This window comes from Myxocyprinus asiaticus, chromosome 9, assembly GCF_019703515.2.
Source record: "Myxocyprinus asiaticus isolate MX2 ecotype Aquarium Trade chromosome 9, UBuf_Myxa_2, whole genome shotgun sequence".
NCBI lineage: Eukaryota > Metazoa > Chordata > Actinopteri > Cypriniformes > Catostomidae > Myxocyprinus > Myxocyprinus asiaticus.
The window spans coordinates 34,636,809-34,657,090 of NC_059352.1; positions in this window are offsets into that span (position 1 = coordinate 34,636,809).

The window sequence follows — 20,282 nt, forward strand, 5'->3', positions numbered from 1 at the left end:
GTCATTTTAATGAAAAAAACTGAATGTCAACACAGAACTGTGCAATTTTCATGAAACAGCTCATAAAGGGCCAGTAGAAGCTGTTTTAGCTAGAAATTCACTTATTTTTCAAAGAAACATGACTTTTCTCTAAAGTCACTCCTTAGCAAACATGCATTTCAGAATAAGGCATTAAAAAATCTAAATGCATTCATACAGCATGTTTGCATGCATGATAAGACATAGTCATTTTAATGAAGAAATGTGCAATTTTCATTAAACAGATGATAAAGGGCCAAAAGAAGAAGATTTAGCTAAGAAATTCACTTATATTTAACATGACTTTTCTCTAACTTCACTCATTGGCAAACATGCATATCAAAAGAAAGCATTACAAGACAAGATACATCATTACATCATGTTAGAATGCATGTTAAAACATAGTCATTTTAATGAAGAAATCTGAATGTCAACACAGAACTGTGCAATTTTCAATTTTAATTAAACATCTGATAAAGGGACAAAAAATCTGTTTTAGCTGTGATATTCAATTATTTTTCAAGAAACATGACTTTTCTCTAGATTCACTCCTTAGCAAACATGCATTTCAGAATAAGGCATTAAATAACCTAAATGCATTCATACAGCATGTTTGCATGCATGATAAGACATAGTCATTTTAATGAAGAAATCTGAATGTCAACACAGGACTGTGCAATTTTAATTAAACAGCACATAAAGGGCCAATAGAAGCTGTATTAGCTGTGATATTCACTTATTTTTCAAGAAACATGACTTTTCTCTAAATTCACTCATTGGAAAACATGCATTTCAGAATAAGGCATTAAAAAATCTAAATGCATTCATACAGCATGTTTGCATGCATGATAAGACATAGTCATTTTAATGAAGAAATGTGCAATTTTCATTAAACAGATGATAAAGGGCCAAAAGAAGAAGATTTAGCTAAGAAATTCACTTATATTTAACATGACTTTTCTCTAACTTCACTCATTGGCAAACATGCATATCAAAAGAAAGCATTACAAGACAAGATACATCATTACATCATGTTAGAATGCATGTTAAAACATAGTCATTTTAATGAAGAAATCTGAATGTCAACACAGGACTGTGCAATTATAATTAAACAGCACATAAAGGGCCAAAAGAACAAGATTTAGCTATGAAATTCACTTATTTTTAACATGACTTTTCTCTAAATTCACTCATTGGCAAACATGCATTTCAAAAGAAAGCATTACAAGACATGATACATCATAACATCATGTTAGCATGCATGATTATACAAAAACAATTATTTTAATGAAGAAATCTGAAATTGAACTCAGATATGTGCCAACATCATTAAACATATCTCATAGGCCCAAAAGTATCTTTCGAGGCTTAGAAAGCTGTTTGGAGTTATTTCTCATCAGAATATACAGCATTATTTTTTTACGAAATATTACTATTCAATAATTTAACTCATTGGCAGCTATGTATTTTAAGAAAAAGAAAGCATTAAAAAAATCTAAATGCATTCATACATTCTTGCGTGCATGTACGAAAAAATCTGAATGTCAAACAGAACTCTGCAAATTTCATTAAACAGCACATAAAAGGCCAAAAGAATCTATTTTAGCTATGAAATTCACTTTTTTTTTTAAAGAAACACGACTTTTTCTAAATTCACTTATTGGCAAACATGCGTTTCAAAAAAAGCATTGCAAGACTAAATATATCATTACAACATGTTTTTATGCATAATAAGACATAGTCATTTTAATGAAAAAAACTGAATGTCAACACAGAACTGTGCAATTTTCATGAAACAGCTCATAAAGGGCCAGTAGAAGCTGTTTTAGCTAGAAATTCACTTATTTTTCAAAGAAACATGACTTTTCTCTAAAGTCACTCCTTAGCAAACATGCATTTCAGAATAAGGCATTAAAAAATCTAAATGCATTCATACAGCATGTTTGCATGCATGATAAGACATAGTCATTTTAATGAAGAAATGTGCAATTTTCATTAAACAGATGATAAAGGGCCAAAAGAAGAAGATTTAGCTAAGAAATTCACTTATATTTAACATGACTTTTCTCTAACTTCACTCATTGGCAAACATGCATATCAAAAGAAAGCATTACAAGACAAGATACATCATTACATCATGTTAGAATGCATGTTAAAACATAGTCATTTTAATGAAGAAATCTGAATGTCAACACAGAACTGTGCAATTTTCAATTTTAATTAAACATCTGATAAAGGGACAAAAAATCTGTTTTAGCTGTGATATTCAATTATTTTTCAAGAAACATGACTTTTCTCTAGATTCACTCCTTAGCAAACATGCATTTCAGAATAAGGCATTAAATAACCTAAATGCATTCATACAGCATGTTTGCATGCATGATAAGACATAGTCATTTTAATGAAGAAATCTGAATGTCAACACAGGACTGTGCAATTATAATTAAACAGCACATAAAGGGCCAAAAGAACAAGATTTAGCTATGAAATTCACTTATTTTTAACATGACTTTTCTCTAAATTCACTCATTGGCAAACATGCATTTCAAAAGAAAGCATTACAAGACATGATACATCATAACATCATGTTAGCATGCATGATTATACAAAAACAATTATTTTAATGAAGAAATCTGAAATTGAACTCAGATATGTGCCAACATCATTAAACATATCTCATAGGCCCAAAAGTATCTTTCGAGGCTTAGAAAGCTGTTTGGAGTTATTTCTCATCAGAATATACAGCATTATTTTTTTTACGAAATATTACTATTCAATAATTTAACTCATTGGCAGCTATGTATTTTAAGAAAAAGAAAGCATTAAAAAAATCTAAATGCATTCATACATTCTTGCGTGCATGTACGAAAAAATCTGAATGTCAAACAGAACTCTGCAAATTTCATTAAACAGCACATAAAAGGCCAAAAGTATCTATTTTAGCTATGAAATTCACTTAGTTTTCAAAGAAACATGACTTTTTATAAATTCACTCATTGGCAAACATGCGTTTCAAAAGAAAGCATTGCAATACAAAATATATCATTACAACATGTTTGCATGCATGATAAGACATAGTCAGTTTAATGAAAAAAACTGAATGTCAACACAGAACTGTGCAATTTTCATGAAACAGCTCATAAAGGGCAAGAAGAAGCTGTTATTGCTAGATATTCACTTATTTTTCAAAGAAACATGACTTTTCTCTAAATTCACTCCTTAGCAAACATGCATTTCAGAATAAGGCATTAAAATATCTAAATGCATTCATACAGCATGTTTGCATGCATGATAAGACATAGTCAATTTAATGAAGAAATTTGAATGTCAAAAAAGGATTGTGCAATTTTCATTAAATAGATGATAAAGGTCCAAAAAATTCTGTTTTAGCTGTGATATTCACTTATTTTTCAAGAAACATGACTTTTCTCTAAAGTCACTCCTTAGCAAACAGGCATTTCAGAATAAGGCATTAAAAAATCTAAATGCATTCATACAGCATGTTTGCATGCATGATAAGACATAGTCATTTTAATGAAGAAATCTGAATGTCAACACAGGACTGTGCAATTTTAATTAAACAGCACATAAAGGGCCAATAGAAGCTGTATTAGCTGTGATATTCACTTATTTTTCAAGAAACATGACTTTTCTCTAAATTCACTCATTGGAAAACATGCATTTCAAAAGAAAGCATTACAAGACAAGATACATCATTACATCATGTTAGCATGCATGATAAGACAAAAACAATTATTTTAATGAAGAAATCTGAAATTCAACTCAGATATGTGCCAACATCATTAAACATATCTCAAAGGCCCAAAAGTATCTTTCTAAGCTTAGAAAGCTGTTTGGAGTTATTTCTCATCAGAATATACAGCATTATTTTTTACAAAATAATACTATTTAATAATTTAACTCTTTGGCAGCTATGCATTTTAAGAAGAAAGCATTAAAAAAATCTAAATGCATTCATACATGCTTGCATGCATGTACGAAAAAATCTGAATGTCAAACAGAACTCTGCAAATTTCATTAAACAGCACATAAAAGGCCAAAAGAATCTATTTTAGCTATGAAATTCACTTTTTTTTTTAAAGAAACACGACTTTTTCTAAATTCACTTATTGGCAAACATGCGTTTCAAAAGAAAGCATTGCAAGACTAAATATATCATTACAACATGTTTTTATGCATAATAAGACATAGTCATTTTAATGAAAAAAACTGAATGTCAACACAGAACTGTGCAATTTTCATGAAACAGCTCATAAAGGGCCAGTAGAAGCTGTTTTAGCTAGAAATTCACTTATTTTTCAAAGAAACATGACTTTTCTCTAAAGTCACTCCTTAGCAAACATGCATTTCAGAATAAGGCATTAAAAAATCTAAATGCATTCATACAGCATGTTTGCATGCATGATAAGACATAGTCATTTTAATGAAGAAATGTGCAATTTTCATTAAACAGATGATAAAGGGCCAAAAGAAGAAGATTTAGCTAAGAAATTCACTTATATTTAACATGACTTTTCTCTAACTTCACTCATTGGCAAACATGCATATCAAAAGAAAGCATTACAAGACAAGATACATCATTACATCATGTTAGAATGCATGTTAAAACATAGTCATTTTAATGAAGAAATCTGAATGTCAACACAGAACTGTGCAATTTTCAATTTTAATTAAACATCTGATAAAGGGACAAAAAATCTGTTTTAGCTGTGATATTCAATTATTTTTCAAGAAACATGACTTTTCTCTAGATTCACTCCTTAGCAACCATGCATTTCAGAATAAGGCATTAAATAACCTAAATGCATTCATACAGCATGTTTGCATGCATGATAAGACATAGTCATTTTAATGAAGAAATCTGAATGTCAACACAGGACTGTGCAATTTTAATTAAACAGCACATAAAGGGCCAATAGAAGCTGTATTAGCTGTGATATTCACTTATTTTTCAAGAAACATGACTTTTCTCTAAATTCACTCATTGGAAAACATGCATTTCAGAATAAGGCATTAAAAAATCTAAATGCATTCATACAGCATGTTTGCATGCATGATAAGACATAGTCATTTTAATGAAGAAATGTGCAATTTTCATTAAACAGATGATAAAGGGCCAAAAGAAGAAGATTTAGCTAAGAAATTCACTTATATTTAACATGACTTTTCTCTAACTTCACTCATTGGCAAACATGCATATCAAAAGAAAGCATTACAAGACAAGATACATCATTACATCATGTTAGAATGCATGTTAAAACATAGTCATTTTAATGAAGAAATCTGAATGTCAACACAGGACTGTGCAATTATAATTAAACAGCACATAAAGGGCCAAAAGAACAAGATTTAGCTATGAAATTCACTTATTTTTAACATGACTTTTCTCTAAATTCACTCATTGGCAAACATGCATTTCAAAAGAAAGCATTACAAGACATGATACATCATAACATCATGTTAGCATGCATGATTATACAAAAACAATTATTTTAATGAAGAAATCTGAAATTGAACTCAGATATGTGCCAACATCATTAAACATATCTCATAGGCCCAAAAGTATCTTTCGAGGCTTAGAAAGCTGTTTGGAGTTATTTCTCATCAGAATATACAGCATTATTTTTTTTACGAAATATTACTATTCAATAATTTAACTCATTGGCAGCTATGTATTTTAAGAAAAAGAAAGCATTAAAAAAATCTAAATGCATTCATACATTCTTGCGTGCATGTACGAAAAAATCTGAATGTCAAACAGAACTCTGCAAATTTCATTAAACAGCGCATAAAAGGCCAAATGTATCTATTTTAGCTATGAAATTCACTTAGTTTTTAAAGAAACACGACTTTTTCTAAATTCACTTATTGGCAAACATGCGTTTCAAAAAAAAGCATTGCAAGACTAAATATATCATTACAACATGTTTTTATGCATGATAAGACATAGTCATTTTAAAGAAAAAAACTGAATGTCAACACAGAACTGTGCAATTTTCATGAAACAGCTCATAAAGGGCCAGTAGAAGCTGTTTTAGCTAGAAATTCACTTATTTTTCAAAGAAACATGACTTTTCTCTAAAGTCACTCCTTAGCAAACATGCATTTCAGAATAAGGCATTAAAAAATCTAAATGCATTCATACAGCATGTTTGCATGCATGATAAGACATAGTCATTTTAATGAAGAAATGTGCAATTTTCATTAAACAGATGATAAAGGGCCAAAAGAAGAAGATTTAGCTAAGAAATTCACTTATATTTAACATGACTTTTCTCTAACTTCACTCATTGGCAAACATGCATATCAAAAGAAAGCATTACAAGACAAGATACATCATTACATCATGTTAGAATGCATGTTAAAACATAGTCATTTTAATGAAGAAATCTGAATGTCAACACAGAACTGTGCAATTTTCAATTTTAATTAAACATCTGATAAAGGGACAAAAAATCTGTTTTAGCTGTGATATTCAATTATTTTTCAAGAAACATGACTTTTCTCTAGATTCACTCCTTAGCAAACATGCATTTCAGAATAAGGCATTAAATAACCTAAATGCATTCATACAGCATGTTTGCATGCATGATAAGACATAGTCATTTTAATGAAGAAATCTGAATGTCAACACAGGACTGTGCAATTATAATTAAACAGCACATAAAGGGCCAAAAGAACAAGATTTAGCTATGAAATTCACTTATTTTTAACATGACTTTTCTCTAAATTCACTCATTGGCAAACATGCATTTCAAAAGAAAGCATTACAAGACATGATACATCATAACATCATGTTAGCATGCATGATTATACAAAAACAATTATTTTAATGAAGAAATCTGAAATTGAACTCAGATATGTGCCAACATCATTAAACATATCTCATAGGCCCAAAAGTATCTTTCGAGGCTTAGAAAGCTGTTTGGAGTTATTTCTCATCAGAATATACAGCATTATTTTTTTTACGAAATATTACTATTCAATAATTTAACTCATTGGCAGCTATGTATTTTAAGAAAAAGAAAGCATTAAAAAAATCTAAATGCATTCATACATTCTTGCGTGCATGTACGAAAAAATCTGAATGTCAAACAGAACTCTGCAAATTTCATTAAACAGCACATAAAAGGCCAAAAGTATCTATTTTAGCTATGAAATTCACTTAGTTTTCAAAGAAACATGACTTTTTATAAATTCACTCATTGGCAAACATGCGTTTCAAAAGAAAGCATTGCAATACAAAATATATCATTACAACATGTTTGCATGCATGATAAGACATAGTCAGTTTAATGAAAAAAACTGAATGTCAACACAGAACTGTGCAATTTTCATGAAACAGCTCATAAAGGGCAAGAAGAAGCTGTTATTGCTAGATATTCACTTATTTTTCAAAGAAACATGACTTTTCTCTAAATTCACTCCTTAGCAAACATGCATTTCAGAATAAGGCATTAAAATATCTAAATGCATTCATACAGCATGTTTGCATGCATGATAAGACATAGTCAATTTAATGAAGAAATTTGAATGTCAAAAAAGGATTGTGCAATTTTCATTAAATAGCATGATAAAAGGTCCAAAAGAATCTGTTTTAGCTATGATATTCACTTATTTTTCAAAGAAACATGACTTTTCTCTAAAGTCACTCCTTAGCAAACAGGCATTTCAGAATAAAGCATTGCAAGATCTAAATGCATATCATTACAACATGTTTGCATGCATGATAAGACATAGTCATTTTAATGAAAAAATCTGAATGTCAACACAGAACTGTGCAATTTTCATGAAACAGCACATAAAGGGCCAATAGAAGCTGTATTAGCTATGAAATTCACTTATTTTTCAAAGAAACATGACTTTTCTCTAAAGTCACTCCTTAGCAAACATGCATTTCAGAATAAGGCATTAAAAAATCTAAATGCATTCATACAGCATGTTTGCATGCATGATAAGACATAGTCATTTTAATGAAGAAATGTGCAATTTTCATTAAACAGATGATAAAGGGCCAAAAGAAGAAGATTTAGCTAAGAAATTCACTTATATTTAACATGACTTTTCTCTAACTTCACTCATTGGCAAACATGCATATCAAAAGAAAGCATTACAAGACAAGATACATCATTACATCATGTTAGAATGCATGTTAAAACATAGTCATTTTAATGAAGAAATCTGAATGTCAACACAGAACTGTGCAATTTTCAATTTTAATTAAACATCTGATAAAGGGACAAAAAATCTGTTTTAGCTGTGATATTCAATTATTTTTCAAGAAACATGACTTTTCTCTAGATTCACTCCTTAGCAAACATGCATTTCAGAATAAGGCATTAAATAACCTAAATGCATTCATACAGCATGTTTGCATGCATGATAAGACATAGTCATTTTAATGAAGAAATCTGAATGTCAACACAGGACTGTGCAATTATAATTAAACAGCACATAAAGGGCCAAAAGAACAAGATTTAGCTATGAAATTCACTTATTTTTAACATGACTTTTCTCTAAATTCACTCATTGGCAAACATGCATTTCAAAAGAAAGCATTACAAGACATGATACATCATAACATCATGTTAGCATGCATGATTATACAAAAACAATTATTTTAATGAAGAAATCTGAAATTGAACTCAGATATGTGCCAACATCATTAAACATATCTCATAGGCCCAAAAGTATCTTTCGAGGCTTAGAAAGCTGTTTGGAGTTATTTCTCATCAGAATATACAGCATTATTTTTTTACGAAATATTACTATTCAATAATTTAACTCATTGGCAGCTATGTATTTTAAGAAAAAGAAAGCATTAAAAAAATCTAAATGCATTCATACATTCTTGCGTGCATGTACGAAAAAATCTGAATGTCAAACAGAACTCTGCAAATTTCATTAAACAGCACATAAAAGGCCAAAAGTATCTATTTTAGCTATGAAATTCACTTAGTTTTCAAAGAAACATGACTTTTTATAAATTCACTCATTGGCAAACATGCGTTTCAAAAGAAAGCATTGCAATACAAAATATATCATTACAACATGTTTGCATGCATGATAAGACATAGTCAGTTTAATGAAAAAAACTGAATGTCAACACAGAACTGTGCAATTTTCATGAAACAGCTCATAAAGGGCAAGAAGAAGCTGTTATTGCTAGATATTCACTTATTTTTCAAAGAAACATGACTTTTCTCTAAATTCACTCCTTAGCAAACATGCATTTCAGAATAAGGCATTAAAATATCTAAATGCATTCATACAGCATGTTTGCATGCATGATAAGACATAGTCAATTTAATGAAGAAATTTGAATGTCAAAAAAGGATTGTGCAATTTTCATTAAATAGATGATAAAGGTCCAAAAAATTCTGTTTTAGCTGTGATATTCACTTATTTTTCAAGAAACATGACTTTTCTCTAAAGTCACTCCTTAACAAACAGGCATTTCAGAATAAGGCATTAAAAAATCTAAATGCATTCATACAGCATGTTTGCATGCATGATAAGACATAGTCATTTTAATGAAGAAATCTGAATGTCAACACAGGACTGTGCAATTTTAATTAAACAGCACATAAAGGGCCAATAGAAGCTAGATATTAGCTATGAAATTCACTTATTTTTGAAACATGACTTTTCTCTAAATTCACTCATTGGAAAACATGCATTTCAAAAGAAAGCATTACAAGACAAGATACATCATTACATCATGTTAGCATGCATGATAAGACAAAAACAATTATTTTAATGAAGAAATCTGAAATTCAACTCAGATATGTGCCAACATCATTAAACATATCTCAAAGGCCCAAAAGTATCTTTCTAGGCTTAGAAAGCTGTTTGGAGTTATTTCTCATCAGAATATACAGCATTATTTTTTACAAAATAATACTATTTAATAATTTAACTCTTTGGCAGCTATGCATTTAAGAAGAAAGCATTAAAAAAATCTAAATGCATTCATACATGCTTGCATGCATGTACGAAAAAATCTGAATGTCAAACAGAACTCTGCAAATTTCATTAAACAGCACATAAAAGGCCAAAAGAATCTATTTTAGCTATGAAATTCACTTTTTTTTTTAAAGAAACACGACTTTTTCTAAATTCACTTATTGGCAAACATGCGTTTCAAAAAAAGCATTGCAAGACTAAATATATCATTACAACATGTTTTTATGCATGATAAGACATAGTCATTTTAATGAAAAAAACTGAATGTCAACACAGAACTGTGCAATTTTCATGAAACAGCTCATAAAGGGCCAGTAGAAGCTGTTTTAGCTAGAAATTCACTTATTTTTCAAAGAAACATGACTTTTCTCTAAAGTCACTCCTTAGCAAACATGCATTTCAGAATAAGGCATTAAAAAATCTAAATGCATTCATACAGCATGTTTGCATGCATGATAAGACATAGTCATTTTAATGAAGAAATGTGCAATTTTCATTAAACAGATGATAAAGGGCCAAAAGAAGAAGATTTAGCTAAGAAATTCACTTATATTTAACATGACTTTTCTCTAACTTCACTCATTGGCAAACATGCATATCAAAAGAAAGCATTACAAGACAAGATACATCATTACATCATGTTAGAATGCATGTTAAAACATAGTCATTTTAATGAAGAAATCTGAATGTCAACACAGAACTGTGCAATTTTCAATTTTAATTAAACATCTGATAAAGGGACAAAAAATCTGTTTTAGCTGTGATATTCAATTATTTTTCAAGAAACATGACTTTTCTCTAGATTCACTCCTTAGCAAACATGCATTTCAGAATAAGGCATTAAATAACCTAAATGCATTCATACAGCATGTTTGCATGCATGATAAGACATAGTCATTTTAATGAAGAAATCTGAATGTCAACACAGGACTGTGCAATTATAATTAAACAGCACATAAAGGGCCAAAAGAACAAGATTTAGCTATGAAATTCACTTATTTTTAACATGACTTTTCTCTAAATTCACTCATTGGCAAACATGCATTTCAAAAGAAAGCATTACAAGACATGATACATCATAACATCATGTTAGCATGCATGATTATACAAAAACAATTATTTTAATGAAGAAATCTGAAATTGAACTCAGATATGTGCCAACATCATTAAACATATCTCATAGGCCCAAAAGTATCTTTCGAGGCTTAGAAAGCTGTTTGGAGTTATTTCTCATCAGAATATACAGCATTATTTTTTTTACGAAATATTACTATTCAATAATTTAACTCATTGGCAGCTATGTATTTTAAGAAAAAGAAAGCATTAAAAAAATCTAAATGCATTCATACATTCTTGCGTGCATGTACGAAAAAATCTGAATGTCAAACAGAACTCTGCAAATTTCATTAAACAGCACATAAAAGGCCAAAAGTATCTATTTTAGCTATGAAATTCACTTAGTTTTCAAAGAAACATGACTTTTTATAAATTCACTCATTGGCAAACATGCGTTTCAAAAGAAAGCATTGCAATACAAAATATATCATTACAACATGTTTGCATGCATGATAAGACATAGTCAGTTTAATGAAAAAAACTGAATGTCAACACAGAACTGTGCAATTTTCATGAAACAGCTCATAAAGGGCAAGAAGAAGCTGTTATTGCTAGATATTCACTTATTTTTCAAAGAAACATGACTTTTCTCTAAATTCACTCCTTAGCAAACATGCATTTCAGAATAAGGCATTAAAATATCTAAATGCATTCATACAGCATGTTTGCATGCATGATAAGACATAGTCAATTTAATGAAGAAATTTGAATGTCAAAAAAGGATTGTGCAATTTTCATTAAATAGATGATAAAGGTCCAAAAAAATTCTGTTTTAGCAGTGATATTCACTTATTTTTCAAGAAACATGACTTTTCTCTAAAGTCACTCCTTAGCAAACAGGCATTTCAGAATAAGGCATTAAAAAATCTAAATGCATTCATACAGCATGTTTGCATGCATGATAAGACATTGTCATTTTAATGAAGAAATCTGAATGTCAACACAGGACTGTGCAATTTTAATTAAACAGCACATAAAGGGCCAATAGAAGCTGTATTAGCTGTGATATTCACTTATTTTTCAAGAAACATGACTTTTCTCTAAATTCACTCATTGGAAAACATGCATTTCAAAAGAAAGCATTACAAGACAAGATACATCATTACATCATGTTAGCATGCATGATAAGACAAAAACAATTATTTTAATGAAGAAATCTGAAATTCAACTCAGATATGTGCCAACATCATTAAACATATCTCATAGGCCCAAAAGTATCTTTCGAGGCTTAGAAAGCTGTTTGGAGTTATTTCTCATCAGAATATACAGCATTATTTTTTACAAAATAATACTATTTAATAATTTAACTCTTTGGCAGCTATGCATTTAAGAAGAAAGCATTAAAAAAATCTAAATGCATTCATACATGCTTGCATGCATGTACGAAAAAATCTGAATGTCAAACAGAACTCTGCAAATTTCATTAAACAGCACATAAAAGGCCAAAAGAATCTATTTTAGCTATGAAATTCACTTTTTTTTTTAAAGAAACACGACTTTTTCTAAATTCACTTATTGGCAAACATGCGTTTCAAAAAAAAGCATTGCAAGACTAAATATATCATTACAACATGTTTTTATGCATGATAAGACATAGTCATTTTAATGAAAAAAACTGAATGTCAACACAGAACTGTGCAATTTTCATGAAACAGCTCATAAAGGGCCAGTAGAAGCTGTTTTAGCTAGAAATTCACTTATTTTTCAAAGAAACATGACTTTTCTCTAAAGTCACTCCTTAGCAAACATGCATTTCAGAATAAGGCATTAAAAAATCTAAATGCATTCATACAGCATGTTTGCATGCATGATAAGACATAGTCATTTTAATGAAGAAATGTGCAATTTTCATTAAACAGATGATAAAGGGCCAAAAGAAGAAGATTTAGCTAAGAAATTCACTTATATTTAACATGACTTTTCTCTAACTTCACTCATTGGCAAACATGCATATCAAAAGAAAGCATTACAAGACAAGATACATCATTACATCATGTTAGAATGCATGTTAAAACATAGTCATTTTAATGAAGAAATCTGAATGTCAACACAGAACTGTGCAATTTTCAATTTTAATTAAACATCTGATAAAGGGACAAAAAATCTGTTTTAGCTGTGATATTCAATTATTTTTCAAGAAACATGACTTTTCTCTAGATTCACTCCTTAGCAAACATGCATTTCAGAATAAGGCATTAAATAACCTAAATGCATTCATACAGCATGTTTGCATGCATGATAAGACATAGTCATTTTAATGAAGAAATCTGAATGTCAACACAGGACTGTGCAATTATAATTAAACAGCACATAAAGGGCCAAAAGAACAAGATTTAGCTATGAAATTCACTTATTTTTAACATGACTTTTCTCTAAATTCACTCATTGGCAAACATGCATTTCAAAAGAAAGCATTACAAGACATGATACATCATAACATCATGTTAGCATGCATGATTATACAAAAACAATTATTTTAATGAAGAAATCTGAAATTGAACTCAGATATGTGCCAACATCATTAAACATATCTCATAGGCCCAAAAGTATCTTTCGAGGCTTAGAAAGCTGTTTGGAGTTATTTCTCATCAGAATATACAGCATTATTTTTTTTACGAAATATTACTATTCAATAATTTAACTCATTGGCAGCTATGTATTTTAAGAAAAAGAAAGCATTAAAAAAATCTAAATGCATTCATACATTCTTGCGTGCATGTACGAAAAAATCTGAATGTCAAACAGAACTCTGCAAATTTCATTAAACAGCACATAAAAGGCCAAAAGTATCTATTTTAGCTATGAAATTCACTTAGTTTTCAAAGAAACATGACTTTTTATAAATTCACTCATTGGCAAACATGCGTTTCAAAAGAAAGCATTGCAATACAAAATATATCATTACAACATGTTTGCATGCATGATAAGACATAGTCAGTTTAATGAAAAAAACTGAATGTCAACACAGAACTGTGCAATTTTCATGAAACAGCTCATAAAGGGCAAGAAGAAGCTGTTATTGCTAGATATTCACTTATTTTTCAAAGAAACATGACTTTTCTCTAAATTCACTCCTTAGCAAACATGCATTTCAGAATAAGGCATTAAAATATCTAAATGCATTCATACAGCATGTTTGCATGCATGATAAGACATAGTCAATTTAATGAAGAAATTTGAATGTCAAAAAAGGATTGTGCAATTTTCATTAAATAGATGATAAAGGTCCAAAAAATTCTGTTTTAGCTGTGATATTCACTTATTTTTCAAGAAACATGACTTTTCTCTAAAGTCACTCCTTAGCAAACAGGCATTTCAGAATAAGGCATTAAAAAATCTAAATGCATTCATACAGCATGTTTGCATGCATGATAAGACATAGTCATTTTAATGAAGAAATCTGAATGTCAACACAGGACTGTGCAATTTTAATTAAACAGCACATAAAGGGCCAATAGAAGCTGTATTAGCTGTGATATTCACTTATTTTTCAAGAAACATGACTTTTCTCTAAAGTCACTCCTTAGCAAACAGGCATTTCAGAATAAGGCATTAAAAAATCTAAATGCATTCATACAGCATGTTTGCATGCATGATAAGACATAGTCATTTTAATGAAGAAATGTGCAATTTTCATTAAACAGATGATAAAGGGCCAAAAGAAGAAGATTTAGCTAAGAAATTCACTTATATTTAACATGACTTTTCTCTAACTTCACTCATTGGCAAACATGCATATCAAAAGAAAGCATTACAAGACAAGATACATCATTACATCATGTTAGAATGCATGTTAAAACATAGTCATTTTAATGAAGAAATCTGAATGTCAACACAGAACTGTGCAATTTTCAATTTTAATTAAACATCTGATAAAGGGACAAAAAATCTGTTTTAGCTGTGATATTCAATTATTTTTCAAGAAACATGACTTTTCTCTAGATTCACTCCTTAGCAAACATGCATTTCAGAATAAGGCATTAAATAACCTAAATGCATTCATACAGCATGTTTGCATGCATGATAAGACATAGTCATTTTAATGAAGAAATCTGAATGTCAACACAGGACTGTGCAATTATAATTAAACAGCACATAAAGGGCCAAAAGAACAAGATTTAGCTATGAAATTCACTTATTTTTAACATGACTTTTCTCTAAATTCACTCATTGGCAAACATGCATTTCAAAAGAAAGCATTACAAGACATGATACATCATAACATCATGTTAGCATGCATGATTATACAAAAACAATTATTTTAATGAAGAAATCTGAAATTGAACTCAGATATGTGCCAACATCATTAAACATATCTCATAGGCCCAAAAGTATCTTTCGAGGCTTAGAAAGCTGTTTGGAGTTATTTCTCATCAGAATATACAGCATTATTTTTTACAAAATAATACTATTTAATAATTTAACTCTTTGGCAGCTATGCATTTAAGAAGAAAGCATTAAAAAAATCTAAATGCATTCATACATGCTTGCATGCATGTACGAAAAAATCTGAATGTCAAACAGAACTCTGCAAATTTCATTAAACAGCACATAAAAGGCCAAAAGAATCTATTTTAGCTATGAAATTCACTTTTTTTTTTAAAGAAACACGACTTTTTCTAAATTCACTTATTGGCAAACATGCGTTTCAAAAAAAGCATTGCAAGACTAAATATATCATTACAACATGTTTTTATGCATGATAAGACATAGTCATTTTAAAGAAAAAAACTGAATGTCAACACAGAACTGTGCAATTTTCATGAAACAGCTCATAAAGGGCCAGTAGAAGCTGTTTTAGCTAGAAATTCACTTATTTTTCAAAGAAACATGACTTTTCTCTAAAGTCACTCCTTAGCAAACATGCATTTCAGAATAAGGCATTAAAAAATCTAAATGCATTCATACAGCATGTTTGCATGCATGATAAGACATAGTCATTTTAATGAAGAAATGTGCAATTTTCATTAAACAGATGATAAAGGGCCAAAAGAAGAAGATTTAGCTAAGAAATTCACTTATATTTAACATGACTTTTCTCTAACTTCACTCATTGGCAAACATGCATATCAAAAGAAAGCATTACAAGACAAGATACATCATTACATCATGTTAGAATGCATGTTAAAACATAGTCATTTTAATGAAGAAATCTGAATGTCAACACAGAACTGTGCAATTTTCAATTTTAATTAAACATCTGATAAAGGGACAAAAAATCTGTTTTAGCTGTGATATTCAATTATTTTTCAAGAAACATGACTTTTCTCTAGATTCACTCCTTAGCAAACATGCATTTCAGAATAAGGCATTAAATAACCTAAATGCATTCATACAGCATGTTTGCATGCATGATAAGACATAGTCATTTTAATGAAGAAATCTGAATGTCAACACAGGACTGTGCAATTATAATTAAACAGCACATAAAGGGCCAAAAGAACAAGATTTAGCTATGAAATTCACTTATTTTTAACATGACTTTTCTCTAAATTCACTCATTGGCAAACATGCATTTCAAAAGAAAGCATTACAAGACATGATACATCATAACATCATGTTAGCATGCATGATTATACAAAAACAATTATTTTAATGAAGAAATCTGAAATTGAACTCAGATATGTGCCAACATCATTAAACATATCTCATAGGCCCAAAAGTATCTTTCGAGGCTTAGAAAGCTGTTTGGAGTTATTTCTCATCAGAATATACAGCATTATTTTTTACAAAATAATACTATTTAATAATTTAACTCTTTGGCAGCTATGCATTTAAGAAGAAAGCATTAAAAAAATCTAAATGCATTCATACATGCTTGCATGCATGTACGAAAAAATCTGAATGTCAAACAGAACTCTGCAAATTTCATTAAACAGCACATAAAAGGCCAAAAGAATCTATTTTAGCTATGAAATTCACTTTTTTTTTTAAAGAAACACGACTTTTTCTAAATTCACTTATTGGCAAACATGCGTTTCAAAAAAAAGCATTGCAAGACTAAATATATCATTACAACATGTTTTTATGCATGATAAGACATAGTCATTTTAATGAAAAAAACTGAATGTCAACACAGAACTGTGCAATTTTCATGAAACAGCTCATAAAGGGCCAGTAGAAGCTGTTTTAGCTAGAAATTCACTTATTTTTCAAAGAAACATGACTTTTCTCTAAAGTCACTCCTTAGCAAACATGCATTTCAGAATAAGGCATTAAAAAATCTAAATGCATTCATACAGCATGTTTGCATGCATGATAAGACATAGTCATTTTAATGAAGAAATGTGCAATTTTCATTAAACAGATGATAAAGGGCCAAAAGAAGAAGATTTAGCTAAGAAATTCACTTATATTTAACATGACTTTTCTCTAACTTCACTCATTGGCAAACATGCATATCAAAAGAAAGCATTACAAGACAAGATACATCATTACATCATGTTAGAATGCATGTTAAAACATAGTCATTTTAATGAAGAAATCTGAATGTCAACACAGAACTGTGCAATTTTCAATTTTAATTAAACATCTGATAAAGGGACAAAAAATCTGTTTTAGCTGTGATATTCAATTATTTTTCAAGAAACATGACTTTTCTCTAGATTCACTCCTTAGCAAACATGCATTTCAGAATAAGGCATTAAATAACCTAAATGCATTCATACAGCATGTTTGCATGCATGATAAGACATAGTCATTTTAATGAAGAAATCTGAATGTCAACACAGGACTGTGCAATTATAATTAAACAGCACATAAAGGGCCAAAAGAACAAGATTTAGCTATGAAATTCACTTATTTTTAACATGACTTTTCTCTAAATTCACTCATTGGCAAACATGCATTTCAAAAGAAAGCATTACAAGACATGATACATCATAACATCATGTTAGCATGCATGATTATACAAAAACAATTATTTTAATGAAGAAATCTGAAATTGAACTCAGATATGTGCCAACATCATTAAACATATCTCATAGGCCCAAAAGTATCTTTCGAGGCTTAGAAAGCTGTTTGGAGTTATTTCTCATCAGAATATACAGCATTATTTTTTACAAAATAATACTATTTAATAATTTAACTCTTTGGCAGCTATGCATTTAAGAAGAAAGCATTAAAAAAATCTAAATGCATTCATACATGCTTGCATGCATGTACGAAAAAATCTGAATGTCAAACAGAACTCTGCAAATTTCATTAAACAGCACATAAAAGGCCAAAAGAATCTATTTTAGCTATGAAATTCACTTTTTTTTTTAAAGAAACACGACTTTTTCTAAATTCACTTATTGGCAAACATGCGTTTCAAAAAAAAGCATTGCAAGACTAAATATATCATTACAACATGTTTTTATGCATGATAAGACATAGTCATTTTAAAGAAAAAAACTGAATGTCAACACAGAACTGTGCAATTTTCATGAAACAGCTCATAAAGGGCCAGTAGAAGCTGTTTTAGCTAGAAATTCACTTATTTTTCAAAGAAACATGACTTTTCTCTAAAGTCACTCCTTAGCAAACATGCATTTCAGAATAAGGCATTAAAAAATCTAAATGCATTCATACAGCATGTTTGCATGCATGATAAGACATAGTCATTTTAATGAAGAAATGTGCAATTTTCATTAAACAGATGATAAAGGGCCAAAAGAAGAAGATTTAGCTAAGAAATTCACTTATATTTAACATGACTTTTCTCTAACTTCACTCATTGGCAAACATGCATATCAAAAGAAAGCATTACAAGACAAGATACATCATTACATCATGTTAGAATGCATGTTAAAACATAGTCATTTTAATGAAGAAATCTGAATGTCAACACAGAACTGTGCAATTTTCAATTTTAATTAAACATCTGATAAAGGGACAAAAAATCTGTTTTAGCTGTGATATTCAATTATTTTTCAAGAAACATGACTTTTCTCTAGATTCACTCCTTAGCAAACATGCATTTCAGAATAAGGCATTAAATAACCTAAATGCATTCATACAGCATGTTTGCATGCATGATAAGACATAGTCATTTTAATGAAGAAATCTGAATGTCAACACAGGACTGTGCAATTATAATTAAACAGCACATAAAGGGCCAAAAGAACAAGATTTAGCTATGAAATTCACTTATTTTTAACATGACTTTTCTCTAAATTCACTCATTGGCAAACATGCATTTCAAAAGAAAGCATTACAAGACATGATACATCATAACATCATGTTAGCATGCATGATTATACAAAAACAATTATTTTAATGAAGAAATCTGAAATTGAACTCAGATATGTGCCAACATCATTAAACATATCTCATAGGCCCAAAAGTATCTTTCGAGGCTTAGAAAGCTGTTTGGAGTTATTTCTCATCAGAATATACAGCATTATTTTTTACAAAATAATACTATTTAATAATTTAACTCTTTGGCAGCTATGCATTTAAGAAGAAAGCATTAAAAAAATCTAAATGCATTCATACATGCTTGCATGCATGTACGAAAAAATCTGAATGTCAAACAGAACTCTGCAAATTTCATTAAACAGCACATAAAAGGCCAAAAGAATCTATTTTAGCTATGAAATTCACTTTTTTTTTTAAAGAAACACGACTTTTTCTAAATTCACTTATTGGCAAACATGCGTTTCAAAAAAAAGCATTGCAAGACTAAATATATCATTACAACATGTTTTTATGCATGATAAGACATAGTCATTTTAAAGAAAAAAACTGAATGTCAACACAGAACTGTGCAATTTTCATGAAACAGCTCATAAAGGGCCAGTAGAAGCTGTTTTAGCTAGAAATTCACTTATTTTTCAAAGAAACATGACTTTTCTCTAAAGTCACTCCTTAGCAAACATGCATTTCAGAATAAGGCATTAAAAAATCTAAATGCATTCATACAGCATGTTTGCATGCATGATAAGACATAGTCATTTTAATGAAGAAATGTGCAATTTTCATTAAACAGATGATAAAGGGCCAAAAGAAGAAGATTTAGCTAAGAAATTCACTTATATTTAACATGACTTTTCTCTAACTTCACTCATTGGCAAACATGCATATCAAAAGAAAGCATTACAAGACAAGATACATCATTACATCATGTTAGAATGCATGTTAAAACATAGTCATTTTAATGAAGAAATCTGAATGTCAAC